A 20469-nucleotide genomic window follows, 5' to 3' on the forward strand; every position below is an offset into this window, starting at 1 on the left:
GTGTATAATGGGTTGTCAGTGCCAAGCTGAGAAGATTTGGATCCCCATGGGCATAATTTCAAGATTTTTTATAGTATAGTGGAATTTTGTAGGATTTTATAAAAAAAAAAAAAAAACAAAACTAGATATCCAGATTCTTTATTGAACAAACCCTCCCAGTGTATTTGGCTTGGTTTCACTGTTGGCTTTTTCTTGATTTTTGCTAGGTTTTTCATATGTTAAATTTTAAGTAGGGACATTGTTGCAATCCTTCAAGGAGTTTTTATCTTTGGTCTGCTCACTCCTAAAATGATGTTTTTTAAAATGAACCAAAAGGATATATTTTATATAGCATGTTTTAAATAAATAGTCAATGAAAATGTGTGTAATAGTATCTATTTTTAAGTACTATGCTATTATGCATAATCTGTTTTCTTTAAAATTTGTAATTCTTTCCTTCCCTTTAAATATATCATTAACTTGTGATAATCTTAACTACATTTTAACTCTATTCTAGAGTGATTATACTTTCTTTACGATGGGCTCTTTTACTTTTTTTGCCCCTTTTCTTGTCCCTACTTATTGTTTTTGCCCTTTTTCTTGTCCCTACTTATTGTTTCTTTTCTATTCTTGGTCTGTTTTAATGTCCCTTTCTCATATACTTTTATTGCTTACTTGCTTTTCATCTAACTCTTTAACTCTCCTTTCCTATAATCCTAAATGATTTGTGTCATCTACCAAACTGAGTTTTTACTATTTTTTTCACCAACTGTTAATCAGTTTTGTCATTTTAAGGCACCCTCAAATGTGACTTCAATTTCAAATAAACTTCCCATTTGCTATTGATATAACTATAATGTTTGTATACATTTCCCGTGACTTCCAATTAACCATGAATGACTACAGTTTTTAAACTTGATTTAGGTATAATGCTATAGAAATACACTTTGTTAATATGCTTGAAATTAAATTTTAACATATTCCTTATTTTGGGAAAGCCTGTGCACATGCCTCTGGCAAGCGTATATGTCACTTTATCATATGTGCTGGAGTATTTTTCTCCTGCTATTAGACTGTAAGCCCCTTAAAAGCAAGAACCATATTTAAATCTCTAGTGTCTGGCACAGGGCAGGTTTTTAATGAATGGATAGTAAATAAATAAATGAATGGATGAGAACAAAGTTAGTTGTATAATTTCCATGGTCTTGTCCAAAAAATACTTCCTCTGCCAGCTCCAAATGATACTAAATGAAATTTCTTTCACAAAGGCCAAGTCTTTTACTTTCCCAACTGGACTTATTTTACAACAAAAATACCGTTAGAAAAACACATTTATTTAAACCTATTTATCCAAGGCAGAAGTTCTTAATCTTGGCTGAAATTGGCTGAAAGTGAGAATCATGTCCCCATCCCAGTAAAAATAAATTAGAAACACCAGTCCCCCAACCCCAGGTGAGTCTAATGTGAAGGAAAGGCTGAGAACTACTATGCTAACTAAGAGAGAAGCAACCGATGGCATGTTCTAAGGGGCATGAAAATAAAGCGAGGTCTCTAATGATTGTGGCAAAGAAGTTCTTTGCTGTGGGAAGGGAGGTGGGGAGTTTAAAGAGTTCATTTCTCCCTTCAGGAGGCTGGGGGTGGCTGGAGACAGAAGTGTTCTTTGTTGTTGTTGTTTTTGTGTTTTGTTTTTGAGACCAAGTCTTGCTCTGTCGCCAGGCTGGAGTGCAGTGGCGCGATCTCTGCTCTCTGCAGCCTCCACCTCCTGGTTTCAAGCAATTCTCCTGCCTCAGCCTCCCGAGTAGCTGGGACTACAAGCCTGCACCACCACGCCCAGCTAATTTTTGTATTTTTAGTAGAGACGGGGTTTCACCATGTTGGCCAGGATGGTCTCAATCTCTTGACCTCATGATCCGCCTGCGTTGGCCTCCCAAAGTGCTGGGATTACAGGCGTGAGCCACTGCACCTGGCCAGAAGTGTTTTTTAAGGTATCTGTTATCTTTAAAAACTTAAGGAGAAAGATTGTAAGTACTATCTAAAGAGGTAAACTTTGAAAAGGAAAAAATATTTAATTTTAAATTTTAAAATGAGGTCAGAGATTCTAACAAATGCTAATAAAAGGGCTCTTTGAATTTTTGGGGCTTTTACAAAAAATACTGTGTAGGCAGGCAAGCACAGCAAGTGTATTAGGTATACAGACTAATACACTAAGAGGAAAGCCTAAAGAAGAATCAAAGTTGACATGACAGAACTTGAGAGAAGAAAAAAGAATTAGTATTAGAATACTAATTCTTTAAAACCTTGACACAGTGGCTCACGCCTGTAATCCCAGCACTTTGGGAGGCCAGGGTAGGAGAATCACTTGAAGCCAAGAGTTCAAGACTAGCCTGGGAAACATAGCGAGACCCCCATCTCTACAAGAAAAAAACACAAAACAATTAGCCAGGTGTGGTAGCATGCGCCTCTAGTCGTAGCTACTCAGGATGCGGAGGCAGGAGGATTGCTTGAACCTAGAACTTCAAGACTGCAGTGAGCTATGATCGCACCACTACACTCAAGCCTGGGTAACAGAGTGAGATACTGTCTCAAACAACAAAAAGGTATTTTTAAAATTAGTGTCTATACGATAATAATTCCGACAACATAAAAACTATATGTGTCTGTGGATGAGGACTAGAAAAGAGATATTAAATGATTGGCATGTTTAGGTGTATTAAACTTGAAGCTTGAAGTTCTGGTTCCTACTTTGCTATTAAGATGCATACGTGTGGTGAGGTTTGGGCTTTTGGTAAAAAAAAAAAAGTAAATGTAGTAAAAATATAGTTAAAAAAGTAAAAATATATGCCAGGCGCAGTGGCTCATGCCTGTAATCCCAGCACTTTGGGAGGCTGAGGAGGGTGGATCCCCTGAGGCCAGGAGTTCGAGACTAGCCTGGCCAACATGGTGAAACCCCGTCTCTACTAAAAATACAAAAATTAGTCAGGTGTGGTGGAGTGTGCCTGTAATCCCAGCTACTTGGGAGGCTGAGGCAGGAGAATTGCTTGAACCAGGGAGGTGGAGGTTGCATTGAGCTGAGATTGAGCCATTACACTCCAGGCTGGGCAACAGAGCAAGACTCCGGTCTCGAAAAAAAAAAAAAAAAGTAAAAATATAAACAAACCACCAAAAAAAAGAAAGAAAAGATGCTATGTGTCCTTAAAGAGGTCTCTTCATTTCTCTGGGGCCCAAATTTCTTTTCTGCAAAGTTAGGGAATTGAAAGCTTTAGTTAAACTAGTGCTTCTTGCAAGGTTCCTCTAAGAGAGTAAAGAAGTGTAGCCTGTGGCTCAGAGCCAAGGCAACCTGAAGCACCCACTGCAAGTCCAAATTTTCTTGAAGTCTCGTGTTTTGCCTTAAAGGTGCATATCCTGGTATGTGAATTATTTCTCAAAATGATGTGTTTTTTTTGTTGTTGTTGTTGTTGTTTTTGTGTTGGGGTCTCACTCTGTTGCCCAGGTTGGAGTGAAGTCATGCAATCTCAGCTCACTGCAACCTCCACTTCCCAGGGTCGAGCGATCCTCCCACCTCAGCCACCCAAGTAGCTAGGACTACAGGTGTGCACCACCACACCCAGCTAATTTTCATGTTTTTGGTAGAGACGTGGTCTTACTATGTTGCCCAGAATGATCTTGAACTCCTGGGCTCGAGCAATCTTCCCACCTCCCAGTGTTGCGATTACAGGTGTGAGTCACTGAGCCTGGCCAAAATGCTGTTTTTAAAAAAAGTTCATGAGCTTTTTATTCCTTCCTATTCTTTTTGTGTTTTTTTCTTTTAAATATACAGTTAATCCCATATTGTATATACAATTTTAGATTCTGATTTTTCACTATCATATCTTTCATATTTTATGTATGTCATTAAAATGTTGTTACGTTTTCTTTTTATTTTTTCTTTTGAGATAAGGTCTTGCTATGTTTCCCAGGCTGGCCTCTAACTCCTAGGCTCAGCCTCCTGAGTGGCTGGGATTACAGGGGCCGCCACTGTGCCCCACTCATTATTTTTCTTTTAAGAGCTATAGAATGTTCAGTCATATGGCTGTACTGTAATGCATTAACCTCCTGATTGGGATGTTCATGGTACAGCTCAGTGTGTTTTCATCTCCACTATACTCTTTCCCTCCACTTGGCTCAGTGTAAAGGCTGAGCCTTCTTTATACTTTCTTTTTTTCTTGTGGTTTTTTGTTTTGTTTTGTTTTGTTTTGAGACAGAGTTTTGTTCTTGTTGCTCAGGCTGTAGTGCAATGGCACGATCTCGGCTCACTGCAACCTCTGCCCCCCAGGTTCAAGTGATTCTCCTGCCTCAGCCTCCCAAGTAGCTGGGGTTACAGGCATGTACCACCATGCCTGGCTAATTTTGTATTTTTAGTAAAGACGGGATTTCACCATGTTGGTCAGGCTGGTCTGGAACTCCTGACCTCAGGTGATCTGCCCACCTTGGCCTCCCGGAGTGCTGGGATTGAGCCACCGCGCCTGGGCTTTCTTTATACTTTCTAATTGAATCCTCTGAAGTGCAGGAGATCATAAGATGAAAATTTTTCTCTCTCATTGCTGCAGTGTGTGAAATGGTCTCTTGGTGATATAAATTGTAATTTGTCCTTTTTGGAGGTCTCGCCCTAATGAGGGGGAAGGAAGAGAACATGACCGAAGGCTGACTCCACACAAGGCCTTCTGTAAAGGTTGTCACATGTCACCACCCAGTGAGGGAATCACTATCCCACTTCATGGAATAATAAGCGGAGACTCAAAGGAACGAGTAACTGGCTACAAAAGTGGGGTACCAGGGTAAAATTGGGTTCGATCCACCCCAGATCTGTGCCAAGTGGTCCTGGGCAGCACACTCTGGTCCCACAGCAGCAGTAGAGCCAGCACAGGGTCCCCGACACTCTCCGCCAATCCAGTCTTCCCTCAGCTCCAATCTCGATCTCTTTTCTTGGCTGCACAATGGCCTCTCCTGTGATTAACGTCTTATTTTTTGATGAGGATCCTTAGCATACAGCAGATAGTTTGTTTTCCAGAGGATATACAAATGAATGGTTATTTAATGTTTAGAGCAGGGAGCAGCAAACTTTCTCTTTTCCTTTTTCTTTTGGTATATAAACTATGTATTAGCAGACAAGGCCACAGACTTAGTGCTTCTTGGACACAGCCATAGTATGGCCACAGTGGCCAGTGGTCTTAATGTGCTGGCTTTCAGACACGAAGACCCCAGAAGTGGTGCAGCCCTCTACAGGCTGGAATCTTCTTCAGTTGCTCCAGGTCTTCACGGAGCTTGTTATCCAGATCATTCGCCAGGACCTGGCTATAGTTTCCAGCCTTTCCATCCTTCTGCCTGTTCAAGAACCAGTTGGGGATCTTGAATGCAATGGATTCTGCTTAGTGGCAATCATATGTTCCACCTCATCCTCAGAGAGTCCTGTGCTCTTGGTGAGGTTAGTGTCTGCTTTCTCAATACCACATGAGCATATCTTCGACCCACACCCTCAATGGCAGTGATGGCAAAGGCTATTTTCTGCCAACATGGATGTTGGTGTTGAGTACTCGCAAAATACGCTGGAATTTCTCAGGGATCACAAGAGATAAGGCGGCAGCACAAGCGGCGGTGTGCAGGCCTCCTGTGGAAGAGCAAACTTTTTATGCAAAAAGCCAGATCGTGAATATTTTAGCCTTTGTGAAATACGTGATCCCCGTCCTAACTACTCAATTCTGTCTTTGTAGTAGGAAAGCAGCCACAGACAATATGAAACAATGGGTGGTCTGTGTTGCAGTAAAACGTTATTTAAGCACGCAAATGTGAATTTCATGTAATATTCATTGCTTACAAAGTGTTACTCTTCTTTTGAGTTGTTTCCATCCACTTGAAGATGTACAAACCATCCCTAGCTCATGAGCAGTTCAAAAGGCAGCGTGGATCATCATTTGCCAAGCGCCCCACCTCCCAAATGGGTGGAGTGTTCAAATGTCCAGGCTGCTGAAGTGAGGGCCACTCACTCCACTAGGACAGTTCTAAAGGACATACATAAACAGAGATCTCAGCCACTAAACTCCTACTTGTACATTAACATGTGCGGAAGGTAGGTGATAGGCGATGACAGAAATGCATCTTCTAGAAACTAGGCAATACTAAATACCCTCCCAAAGCTGGAATTCAGTTAGCACTCCTGTTTCTGGAAGGCATCCTTGCACTAAGCATGAGGTCTTGTTATTTCCATCTCCATTCCAACCATCTCTCTAAGAATCACTCACTCTGGGCTCTCAGTACCTGCAGTGCTCCCCTTTATTTTTTTAATCTGCATTTTTAAAACATTTCAATAGTTTTTGGGGTACAGGTGGTTTTTGGTTTCATGGATGAGTTCTTTAGTGGTGATTTCTGAGAATTTAGTGGTGCCCTCCTTTAAAGACTGCCTGTCACCCCACCCAGCCCCTCCCTTCGGTGGCCACACTAGAATTTGAAGCTTAAACTAACTCCCCTCCCTGAACTCCTCACATCCTGTTCCCTGCCCCATTCCTCTACCTTCTTAGCCACTTTCACCCCATTCCTTTTACTGCCTCAATGGCAACAATTATTCCACCCATCAGATCCATGACCAATTGTTTCTATTACTTTTTCACCGTGCTTCACCCAAATCAAATCCTCACTTTCCTCCTTATCCAGCCTAAATTTCAACGTCAATCCTGATACTGTCTTCTTTGTTTGCACACTAAGTCTAGTTTTTAGCACCTGGGTGGTGTCTTTAATTCAGACAGAACGCAAGGGAGAAGATGTGGGAAGTAGAAAAGATGATGTAAACCCCATACCCTCCCCACTGGCTGCACTGCCGGTGCCTGGTGATGCCTTTGGTGCTAGGGGCTTTGTGTGCCACTATGGCCCTAGGACTGCCTGCTCCCTAGCCTGAGTCTGGGTCCACGACTCATTTGCTCTTCCAAGCAACAGGCCTAAGGCACAATCAGAGGACGGAATGTGAATGGAACTGGATTTTCCAAAATTATCTGGATCACTGTCTTCATTTCCCTTAGCTCTTTCAGGTATATTATTCATGAAATAAATCTGAGCAGAGAATAAAAATTAGATGCTAAGTACACAGCAAAACTCTTCTCTTCATAGTGGGGTAATTTATGCCTCTGGGCCAAAAGAGAGATGACCTAATACCTTCTACTGGGAAGTAACAAGTTTGGGAGGTAGACTAGTCATTCCATCCATTACAACTGATAATCTAAACTAATGCACTCTTAGAGATACTGAACATGTTTCAGAGCAAGCAAAATGTGTATATGATATGACACTATTTTTGTGACCGATAAAAACATTCATACTAAAATAAAACTAAGAAACAAAATAACTGCCTTTCAGTGTGATTAATAGATGATAAGGTATTACACTTTATATATTTAATTTTATAAATCATTCATATAGTTACATGAAATTGTACTGAAGAAATCAATTCAAATTGACGTAATTATGGGCACTGGAATATAAACTAAGAACTGACTAAAAGACCAGCAGAAAACCTGTCATGCTTTAAGTTAAAGGCAGGCACTGTGAACTCTTTGATACCTGGCATGCTGTCAACTAGAAAGCTTTAGTGAGTGGTTCTTTGATCTACCCATTCAATATTATTTGATCCAAGTTCCTGGAGGGCAAGGTCTATGTCTTATGCATCTGTTTGTTTTAAAATTTCTTGCACCTTGTTCTGTGCCCAGCATGTAGTAAACTCAAAAAATAGAGCTGAAATGAATCAATGAGTGAATGAATGAATATGGTGGTGAGGATGAGACACTACAAAACTCTGAACTGGTTTTTGGTTTTGTGTTTTTAGAGACAGGGTCTTGCTGAGGCTGGAGTGCAGTGTCACTGTCATAGCTCACTGTAGCCTCAAACTTCCGGGCTCAAAGGATCCTCCTGCCTCAGCTTCCCAAGTAGCTGGTATTACAGGTGTGTGCCACCACACTGTACTAATTTTTAAATTTTTAAATTTATCCCTATGTTGCACAGTCTGGTTTTGAATTCCTGGGCTCAAGTGATCCTCCAACCTCAGCCTCCTGAAGTGCTGGGGTTACAGGTGTGAGCACAGTAATACTAGTATATCTGGCCTGGTTTTGTTTTTTTAAGCCAAGAAAGCCTAAATTATATTCAGTATGTATTATATTCTAACATTGTGCCAAATTGTAATTCTCAATTAAATTAATATTTTTAAAGTGGCCTTGAAGTTAGTAATAATTCGGTTTTCAGGAGGAAAAATGAGCATTTCATTAAAACAGAGAAACTAGTAAAATGAGAAATAAAATGAAAATTAACTATGAATCTTTAAATATAAAAGTTTTACTTTAAAAAGGAAGAGTAAGATATCATCAGGTAGAGAATCATACCTGAGCATAAGTAGGGATGTGTTCACACGAATGATCTACTAAAATCAGATATATAAAGTGTAACACCTTTTCATTTACTAATCTTACATCTCTATTTAAAAGCAGTTAAATTTCCTCAGAGTATCTTTTAGTATGAATGCTTTTATTGGTCAGCGAAATAGTGTTATATCATTTAAACATTTTAGTACCAAAAAAAGTCCCAAGCAAATAGCTCGATAACCTGCTGCTTGAATGTTCTAAAAGCCCTTACAAAGTGTCTTAATGTTATAAAAAGTTGAGTAGTGATTTCCCACAATTTGTACAAGTGGTACCCCTTCTCCCAGCCTCTGCCCTTGTTCAATTTCTCTCAACTTACTGGAGCAAACTATTTATGCTGAAAGTTGGCCGTAGGAGGAAGATGCCAGGAGAGGAGCCCTGTGGTCCCCAAATTTATGACATATGCCATGTGACACTCCGTCAACATGATCGCAAGCCAGTGGTTTACATTCACCTTCTAGGAAGTCAAAACAGGCAGGGTATAACTGTGATGTTGTGGCTTTTCCAGCTTCATAAATTCAGTATTTTAGTTACGTATGACTAAATGTCACAATTATATGCCACAAAAATCAGTTCACATAAACCTGTCCTTCTTGAGGTTTTTTTTAAGTGAAAAAGGAAAGTCTAAAATGTTTAAAATTTTGAATAAAATATACTTGAATCTCTGATTACAATGACATACAAATAAGGAAAAAAAATTGAGAAAATTAACATGGTTCTCATGGCAGGATTGATAAAAATAGGCTATATTTCCCCTCGAAGGTTTTCTCAGAATACTTTTGCTGGTCAGGCATGGTGGTTCACACCTATAATCCCAGTGCTTTGAGAAGTTGAGGAGGGAGGACTGCTTGAGTTCAGGAGTTTGACACCAGCCAGGAAACATAGGGAGACCCTGTCTCTACAAAAAAAAAAAAAAAAAAAAAAAAATACAAAAATTAGCAGGGCATGATGGCGTGCACCTATAATTTCAACTACTCCAGAGGCTGAGGCGGGAGGATCCCTTGAGCCTGGGAGGTTGAGGCTGCAGTGAGCTATAATCATGCCACTTCACTTCATCCTGAGCAAGACCTGTCTGTCTCTAAAAATATAAAAATAAAAATTAGTCAGCCATGGTTGTACATGCCTGTTGTCCCAGCTACTCAGGAGGCTGAGGCAGGAGGATTGCTGGAGCCCAGGAGGTCAAGGCTGAGGTGAGCTGGGATTGCGCCACTGCACTTTGCCTGGGTGGCAGAGTGAGACCATCTCTAAAAATAAAAATAAAAATAACTTGCTGTTATCTAAAAAAATTGTTTAAGGAAGAAATTATAATGTATCTTGCAATCTTTAATTTCCAGCTGTTCTGCTGTCAATGATGACAGGAGACGGGAATTTAGCTTAGTAGTGTGCCCAAAGCAAGGCAGCATAGCAACTATTCTGTAGGGCAAATTGCTCAGCAAGCAATATGCCCTCTGTGTGGCAATCTAACATGTGCCCATGCCGAGCTAATTTGCTAAAAAAAAAAAAAGTTTAGAACAAAAGCTATCACTTCATCTCAGCTACTTACTGTGGGAAACGACTATATATGTTTTTGTATGATTTTCAATCTCATATAACAAGAAGGAAGATATATTGTGGCTGATGTCAATATTTAACTATTTTGGAGTCTCTGCATTTCAAAACCTTCACAAATTTCAAAATACCAATTTTTCATTATTCTGCCTCATGCCAAAACATATTTGTCTGGATCAAGCTGAGTACAGTGCACACCAGCTTACCTTCAGGAATTATAAATGCATAATTTTGAGATGTTTTGCAGCAATACTATAATAGGCCCCATTCTTTCATTTATGTTTGAAGCCTGATAAAAATATGTGCATGGGTGCTGGGGCATGAGGGTGAGCACCAACCTTCAAGATTGCTCCTGCTAAATGAAGGCGATTTCTCTGCTCAGAGTTGTGGAGGCTGAAAGCATCCACAAGGTTGTTCCAGAGGTGACAAGCCTTTCAATTAAGTGGAGCTACTTAGGTATGCCTTTACAATAAAGCAGGAGTGCTGTAACTGTGTTGTAATTCCCCTTAATGTATGCATTTTTCTTTCTGCTTCCCTTCCTTCCTCCATTTCATCCTTTCTTGCTTGCTACTTTATTTGTAAATTTATGTTTCTTTCTAGATTAAAGTCACTTTGTACACATGTAGGGCAATTTCTCCCAGAGTTGTGATGGTTGTAAAGTCATCCCTAAGAATCTTGTTTGACATCTCACTGTCTTCTTATACAGGCAAAGAATAAGGGGAAATATGGAACAATCATAATTAACCATAAATGGAGAGTATAAAAGTAATACATATGAGGTTTTAAATCTCAATCATCAATTTCAAGAACAGGATTAAAGACTAAAATCATAAAGATATCAGCAAAAGTGATTTGTACACTCAAAAAGAATGTAGGGCTTTAATACATGTTTTATTTTTAGTTTTAGTTAAAGGACCTTTGCTTTTGTTTTTGTGTGTGTGGGGTTTTTGTTTTGTTTTGTTTTTTTGAGACAGGGTCGCCCTCCGTCAGCCCAGGCTGGAGTGCCATGGTGTGATCATGGCTGGGCTGAAGCGATCCCCCTGTCTCAGCCTTCCAAGCAGCAGGGATTACAGGAGTGTGCCACCACACCTGGCTAATTTTCTTATTTCGTGTAGAGATAGGGTCTCACTTTGTTGCTCAGGCTGATCTTGAACTCTTGGGCTCGAGTGATCCTCCCATCTCGGGTTCCCAAAGTGCTAGGATTACAGGCATGAGCCACTGAGCCCAACCTGTATTTTTTAATAATGGTGAAGTGCAACTATGAATTGTTAGAAAGCAAGCTAAACAATATATGGAAAATTAGTCTTGCCTTAAGTAAGCTTTCCCAAAATTTTGAATTTACCTTACAGATAAAATGAGATAAAAAGGCAAAATCTCTTGCCCCTTTAAGGAAAATGGCATAACATCACAGACATTTGATAACTACTTTTACTTCAATAATTATCTTTACTTTTACAATAGCACTACATTTTTTACAGCTTTATAAAGGGATAATTGGCACACAATAAACAGCAGTTAATTACAGTGGGTAAATTTTGACATATGTATACATCCTTGAAACCGCCACCTTGATGGAGATAGCCAACATAGTCATCTCCAAATGTTTTCTTCTGCCTTGTGGCAGTTCCTCGCTCAGTTTCCTGCCCTCTACCCCCTTTCTTTGGCTCAACCACTGCCTCATTGGCTGTCATGATAGGTTAGTTCGGCATTACGTTTAATAATCTGTAAGGAAAACAAAAATGTTCCCTTTCACTCAATTAAAAAAAATGGTTGCTTCGTTTCTTAACTGGAAGGTAAAGTAATAGTGTTGGAGTGAGGAGGAAAACACACAGGTCATCAGAAGGAACTCTCACCTGAGTAATGATTTTGCCGATTATTTTTCATACTCCACAGCCTAATGCTAATTGGATTAAAGATTCAAGAATCCAGGAAATGAAGTAAAAAAGGTATGTTGAGTTTAATAAATAATGGTTTTTTTTTCTACCTTATCTATCAACTTATTTCTAGTTAATAAATGGATTTACGAAATCTGGCCAAAAATGAAGGTCTCCACTGATAAATGCTCAAAACAAGCTGTATGTTGGAGTTTTATGTCAATAATAAGGCAAATTGTTGCAAATGACATTAAAACACTAAACTCTATCTTATGAAAGTGTGATTTTATTCCATTACAATATGTAAAAATTATATATGCAGATAAGTAAAGACTGGCTGAGAATCTCAAAAATGACAGTTCAATTTTGCTGGCTTGTGGAATTATGTGTATATATTTTAAATTAAATAAATATTTTATTATGTATAATAAATAATTTATTTCTACCCCTTTCCAATATACATTATTCTATTGAACTTGGAGGGTTCGCTTTTGCATTTTGAGAGTGTTTTTGTAAGATGTGATATCTAAAATAAGCTCAATACTTCATTTTATAAACAGCACATTTTTCATTCTCTTGACATTGCCAAAGGATAATGCTGTACACTGAAACATAAAACAAAAATAGACCCAACTCTGTTGGAAGCATAATATATGTAGCACTAATGCTACTTATTGATTACCACAAAGGTGTTTGCTTTTGCTTTTTGTAGCTCTTCCACTGTAGAGCAAGAAACCAGAAATACGCTATTTGTGAAAGGTGGTTGTACTAAAATGTTTTCTTGTGGTGAATGCTTATTCCACACTCTCATAAAACAAATTAGTCTTTCATGATGAATGAAGTATTCGTTCTTTGGGCTATATGCATTTCAAACCTTGAATATGCTTAGATAAATTTAATAGCAGAAATCTGTGTAAAATACATAGCTTAACATATACTTTATACATGGGTTTGTATATGAATTTTAATTAAAATATGTTTCAAATAGTCTATTAGTTTCAATTACTGTTTACATAGTGTTGAAAGATATGGCAGTGACCAACCTAATTTGACAATTTACTAAAATATTTTTTATTCATATAGTTCTGATTTAAAAGATAAAGACGTATTTTCAAATCAATTCATACACTTGAAAGACATGTTTTTGAGCACTCTGTATTTAGCACCAGACTAGGAATCGAAGTTTATTTGAACGGAATAGTAAATGGTAAAATCAGAGCGTGCTCTCAAGCACACAAAATTAGGGAGGACATAAAAGTAAACCAGTGGTTGATAACCATAGGTACAGATGATTATATGGATGAGTCCTAGATAGGTATTTACACTACTTGCTAATACTGATCATTGCAAAGATACTGCAAGTCCATCTTCATTACTGGTTTTGAATCTGTTAACAATTCCCCTGACAGTGAGGCTGAAGTAGACAGTTTTGAAGTGAAACAGTTCTGTGGATCTGTGGATTTGATTTACAAATGAAATATTTCTATGATGTATCTGCTCTACAAAGATTTTAGATGAGAGGGTCTTCATTTCAGACTGGCAGTTGGCCAAGCAAAATTGAACTCAGAAAATTCTAGGTTTTGGCTGGACACGGTGGCTCATGCCTGTAATCCCAGAATTTTGGGAGGCCAAGGTGAGAGGATTGCTTGAGGCCAGGGGTTTGAGATCAGCCTGGGCAACAAAGCAAGACTCTGTCTCTACAAAAATAAAAACAAATTAACCAGGCCTAGGGGCATGCACCTGTAGTCCCAGCTACTCGAAAGGCCGAGGCAGGAGGATTGCTTGAACCCAGGAGATGGAGGCTTCAGTGAGCTAGGATTGCACCACTGCACTCCAGGCTGGGCAATACAGTGACACCTTGTCTCAAAAAATAAATAAATAAAAATAAATAAAATAAAGTAAAATCCTAGGGTTCACTCACAAAAACAAATAAATGCTGAATTCTCAGGAAATAAAATTACAATAAAAATTCTTTTTAATGGTAATTTCATGCTTATATGTATTTGTATATTTCCTATAATAAGTTTAGATATAGCAAAGTTAAAAATCTATGTTTTGGTTAAAGCCCCAATATTTTAACAAAAAACAGCTGATTTTAATCTATTTCTTTCAGTGATTTATGTATTACTTGGGAATTCTATTGTTTATATATTGATTACAGGCTATAATTACATTAAATAAACTGAGAAAGCATGTCACAAACCAGTTTTAGCAATAACTATATTTTTACATATCTGTCTTTTGAAAAAGTGGACTGGATATTTATATTTTACTTGGTAATATCTCAATTTCCTCAATAAGTAAGTCAGTAAATTGAATTTATAGTTTATTTTGTGTGCCCTCCCATCAAATTACATGAATAAGAAATACTGTGGTCTCATAACATAATTCTATTTCCAAGAGAAAGAACATGCAAGTCTGTAGAATAATAGTCAATAGTGATTTTTGTCAAAATATATTTATTGAGCATCTACAGTACACAAGGCACTGTAGGGGTGATAGCAATATATTTTGTTTGATGTCTTTGCTTTTAAGAGAAGTACACTAAAAAAAAAAAAGAGGAGTCCACTTTAGGTAGGAATTCACATTCAGGCAACAAATACAGGACATGTTTTCCATTCTATATGTCAAAGGTAGCTTTGGTGGATTCCCATATGCCAATTTAGGGCCTCTGATTCAGACATTTTCAAAGTGACCTTGTTAAAAATGAGTTACAAGCCTCAAAAATGTAGAGTGTGAGTGGTGATGGAATGGTATGCCCAATGAGGTCAGATCATATAGGGCCTACATTCTTTATGCAATGCCGCTACTGAAGAGTTTCAAAGCAGGGAACAGTTTTCTAGACAGAAGTGATAAGACTGTGAATTTAGTAATATATTTGACTAGAAAGGAGAGTAAAGATCTGAGAAATGTTAAGGAAGTACAGTTGTCAAGACTTGGTCACTCGCTGAATGTGACCGGTGACAAACGCTTCCAGGTTTCTGGCTTGGGTGATGAGATGGATGAAGTTGCCGCTTCTTAAAGGGGGCACCAGGAGGAGAAGCACACATGCAGAAAAAGGTCATTCCCTGTGGGATGTGTTAAGTTTTATGTAATTTGGGGGACTTGACAATGAAATGTCCACTAGGCAGTCTGGTTCTCTGGAACTTCAGGGAAAAAAATATTTGCTGGGATGAAAGATTTCAGATTCATTATATAAATGAGACTCATTAGCATATGTGTTGTCATCGAAATCATGGAAGTGAATGAAATTGCACAGGGTCCTCAGTAAATGTTACTGGGTCTAATGAATAAATAAATAACCAGGGAAGATTAAAAGAGAGAACTCAGAGGTCAAGGAGGAGCTCCAAAATAATAGGGAAAGTGCCAGGCAGGATAAACAGAACCCACTCTGTAAGTTTCCTCAGGATTGTCTTCGGTCATCGGAACGTATGTTCTGTAGCAGAATACCATAAAAACAAGCATACTATAAATAAAGTTTTAAGAAAACTTCAATAATTAATAACTTGGAGATAAAATTGATACGATAACGTTACTTGGAGATAGCTAAATTAGCTATTTCAGAACTGACACATTCCAGCAGACTGAATCTACATCATTATGGAGCTCATGAATCCACATTATTAATGAAATGTGAACATCACCCCTTCAATTTGCTCTCTGAGAAAAGAAAAAACATAACATGAAGCTTGAGAGGCATTATTAAATAGGAGTTATGAGCACAAACTTTAGAGTAGTGTTTCTCAATCTCATTTTCTTTCTTTGTTTTTTCTTTTTTTGGAAACAAGGTTTTGCTCTGTTGCCTAGGCTAGAGCTCAGTGATGGAATCATAGCTCCTTGCAGCCTTGACCTTCGGGGCTCACGTGATCTTCTTGCCTCAGCCTCCAAGTAGCTAGAACTACATGTGGGTGCCACCATGCCCAGATAATTTTTTTAAAATTTTCATAAAGATAGGGGTAATACTGTGTTGCTCAGCCTGGTCTTGAACTCCTGGGTTCAAGCCATCCTCCCACCTTGGATTCTCAAAGTGCAATTTCATCCACTCCCATGATTATGATGACAACACATATGCTAATGATCTCGTTTATATAATGAATCTGAGATTACAGGTGTAACCACTGCCCTCAGCCTTCATTTTCATTGCACTCCTAAGGAGATATTTTAGACATATTTTTCTTAACCAATCTCTCCTTCCCCATGAGATTTTAATTCTATTTGTGTACTATGTGACTGTTTATGTATCTGTTCCTTGGGAGGGCCACAAACCTTGGTAATATCTAAGATTTTTTTTTTATCCCCTAAAAATCAATTTCTGCTCTCATTAAGAATACACACTCTGGAGAGTCACACTGCCCCAATTGAGGTCCTAGCTCTACTGCTTTTTAGCTGTGTGACCTTGTACAAGCTACTTAATCTCTCTGTTCTCCAGTTTTCTCTTCTGTAAAATGGGGATAATAATAGTACTGTCCTCATAGGAGTGCTGTGAAGATTGAATAAATTCACACATGTAAAATACCTAGCAAGCCTAACACATAAATAGCAATTACTCCTTTTCTACTTATATATATATAAGTATAATACTTATACTTATATATAAGTATAATACTTATACTTATATATAAGTATAAGTATTATACTTATATATAAGTATAATACTTATATATAAGTATAATACTTATACTTATATATAAGTATAATACTTATATATAAGTATAATACTTATATATAAGTATAATACTTATACTTATATATAAGTATAATACTTATATATAAGTATAATACTTATATATAAGTATAATACTTATACTTATATATAAGTATAATACTTATATATAAGTATAATACTTATATATAAGTATAATACTTATATATAAGTATAATACTTATACTTATATATAAGTATAATACTTATATATAAGTATAATACTTATACTTATATATAAGTATAATACTTATACTTATATATAAGTATAATACTTATATATAAGTATAATACTTATACTTATATATAAGTATAATACTTATATATAAGTATAATACTTATACTTATATATAAGTATAATACTTATACTTATATATAAGTATAATACTTATACTTATATATATATGATCTTCCTCTCTTTCTTTTCTTTATTTTAATTTTATCTTGTTACATTTATTTTTGTGAATGTTCACTTTGTGTTTAATAATTTTGCTGCTTATAATTTAGAAAACCTTTTTTAGAGACAAGGTCTTGGTATGTTGCCCAGGCTGACCTCTAACTCCTAGGCTTAAGCAATCCTCCTGCTTCAGCCTCCTGAGTAGCTAGGACTACAGGTGCGTGCCACGAAGTCTGACATAGAAAATATTTTATTATTAGTTTTATCCATGATCGTTTTTCCTCTCCATGATGTGTAAGAATGAATTGACTTCATATAAGTTTTATTCAACTGTGTTTAATAAAGCCATATTTTTAAAGGAAAAAGGTAATTATTTCCCCAAAAACTAGATACCAAAACAAAAAACAAATAAAACTAGGTACTAGTTTTCAGAGGCATGCATTTTATTTCCACGTCTCATATTTTCTGTTTTAGCCTAATGCCCAGACGTTGATTATTTGTAAGCATTACCAAAATTCTAGATAAAACCAGAGTTATTTGGTAGACTGTTCAACTAAAATTTTAAATTTTTTTCCAAATATTTAGTATTATATAGCCAACGTTTATTACATGTGTGAAAGTTGGTCAGGTATAAAGTGAGCACCTGCCCTTGGAGGTCACCCACATCTCAGGATCACATAGCATTCCTAGGAACTTTCACAACATGGTAAAGGCCATTAGTTCTCGTGCAGCTGTGAAGTTGAATACTGAGCTACAAATGGTTTCGTGTTCCCATATCAATAAGCCATGTACCCAGGTATGTCATATCTCCTCCAGTTTGCCTAGATGTAACAATATTTTGCCACACATTTCATAGTTTACCTTTGATTGTCAAAATCCTTTATCCACTCCATAGAACTACTAAAGGCTTTAACCAGCAGTTTTGATTATGAAAAGGCAGTGGCTCAAATTGCTGAACCAGAGTGCTGATTAAATTGAAGCTATTCAAAACATGGATTGATCACTTATTACATATGTGTGGAATACAAAGGTGAATAAACTCACAACCCTGACACTAAGCAGCACACATAACCACTATACAAGGCAGAAAGGGATAATGAGACGACACAGGTATGACCACCGTTATCTGAAGCATAGAGGAGGGGAACAACACATTTAGCTGAGGGGATTGGGAAATGCATTTTGGAGGAGGTGGCATTTGAGAACGGCCATATAGGATTTCAAAGGGCCTTTTAGGAAAAATATCTTGGGATATGATGAAATTCCATTCATTTACAAGGCCCTGCAAGGGGCGTGCTCTGTCACATACTTTCTCTCTGGAGCTTCACCTGAACATGTTCCTGTCCTTTCTCTGGTCTAGCCACATAGGCCCATCTTAGTTCCTGGTACCCTCTCTCCTGTCACATGATTTCTACATATGCTATTCCCTCTGGCTGGAACAACTTTGTACCACCTTTTCACCTATGTAACTCCTAATTATCCTTCAGACCCCAGCCCAAGTGCCACCTCCTCAGGGAAGCCTTGGAGATCAAATCCTCTCACACAGGCTCTCATGCCATTCATTTGTATGATCACTTGATTGAAGTCTGTGTGCCCCAGTGGATCATAAGCTCCACGGGGGCACCAACTGTGTGTATTACTTCACCTTTGTATTACCTGCATCTGGCAGAAGGTCTGACACCTACCAGGTGCTTAATAATTGGTATTGAATGAATACATGAATTAATATGAGCCAAGGAAAGCACAGAGGTGTGTTTGGAAACTGGTAAAAAATCTGGTTTGACTGAAGAAATAATCTTCAAGTTTATGTTCAGAGACAATGATGACATACAAATTGTCCAAAAGTGTTTTTCTGGTAAAATTTAAAAATGGCTCCTGTTTCCCAGTGCATAAAACAATATATTCATGGATAGATTTCTCCATTTAAAGTTTTTCTCCTATATATTTTTTCTAAGCATTTGAAGACTTACAGTAGTCACAGTCTCTTTTTTTTGCCTGTAAGCATCAGTGAAGAACAAAATAAATGAATGTACAGCAAAAAATATTAGAAGAGAAAAGGTAATCATGATTAGTTTGACAACATAATCATTATAGACATTTGCTCATGGATATTGTATTATACATACATGTAACAGTTGTATTTTTCATAAGTTAAGTTTTTCCTAATTGATAGGATCCCCTTTCTACTGCAAAGAGGTAGAAAACGTTGTTGGCCAGGATCAAACATTCACAGGAAAAATATAAGTTCATTAAATCACCCACATAGCTTGAAATATTATAATTTTGCAACTGTGTAGACAAAACATCTGGATGATTAGATACATTTTTCATTTTCATCCAATTGTTTCAGAGTTACATACTCCTTCAATAGCCTAATATCTCCATGGTAACTTTATATCATATATGTACATTTTGCTTTTGCTACATATTAATTATCTGAAAACAATTTAGGATTTAAAAATCACAATTACAATAGTATGCACTAATTATTCAGAGAATTTCACTCTATTTTTGTGTTGTTTTCAGAGTTTCACAACTTTCCTATTTACTAATTCTAGGGTTTCTATTAAAAGTGTATTGTAATTCAAAACTCTAGCTTGTTCTAGGACTTTTTGGTCCATTATATTTTCCTAAAGTATTCATTTCATTCTTTTTTCTTCCTCTTTTTTATTTAATCATTAAATTATCTTATTTTACTTGGCTTTATACTAAAATAACCCAATATATTATACTGACCTCACCAAAGCTAGACATATGTACAGCATTTACTTAATTGAACCTTTCTGGCTTGTCTTGTTCTATATTTAAGCCTCCATTATGCAATGCTATTTACTTGATTTATTGGGTTTGGCTTACATGTTTTATAAATTGTGACTGTTGGGAAAATTTTAAAGAGATTGACTTGGCCTGATTGGAGAGTTTTATATTGAGGACTCGTTGCCATTGAATTTACATATATTTTTAAAAATACATGCATTTTAATAAGGACCTTGATCTGGGAATAAATAACACTGGCTTCCAGTAGCTAGGACAAAAGGTTTCTTCCAATTTTAGATTATTTTTTCCAATTTTAGAATTTAGTTGAAGGCTCAAGTCTATGTGATACCAAACACCGAGGTGAGGGGGTGGAAATGTAGTCATTGGGATGTTTCAGGATATCTGAATAGAGGGTATTCTATAGGCCCTACATTCCAATGGTTTTCTGCATTGTCCTCTTTCTATCCAGAAATTTGGGCTTCTGCCTAAGTCCTTTTCTAAGGGCTTATACTCTTTTTCTAAGGTTATCCTTAGGGAAAATTGGTAAAGTAATAGTTACTTCATTAACCAAGTTTAACAGGGATTGCTGTGTATAGGTCCTATAATATCCTCTGATGACAGGGACTAATTCAATATAAAATACTGCCTTTTTTTCCTTTTATCTGTGGTTTAAATTCCTAAGTTTGTATGTCTCTTGCTATGCCCACTTATATATGGAGTGCTACTATGTCCAAACACTGTGCTAAGTGCCAGGGAGTCAAAACTAAGTTAAACACAGTC

At 37.2% G+C, this 20469-nt stretch overlaps 1 pseudogene; it reads right to left on the bottom strand.

Annotated features, from left to right (window-relative positions):
- Positions 1–2377: 2377 nt before the first annotated feature.
- On the bottom strand, positions 2378–11650 carry LOC100981641 (small ribosomal subunit protein uS13-like; annotated as a pseudogene).
- Between the last annotated feature and the right edge of the window lie 8819 nt (positions 11651–20469).

This window comes from Pan paniscus, chromosome 7 (assembly GCF_029289425.2).
Source record: "Pan paniscus chromosome 7, NHGRI_mPanPan1-v2.0_pri, whole genome shotgun sequence".
NCBI lineage: Eukaryota > Metazoa > Chordata > Mammalia > Primates > Hominidae > Pan > Pan paniscus.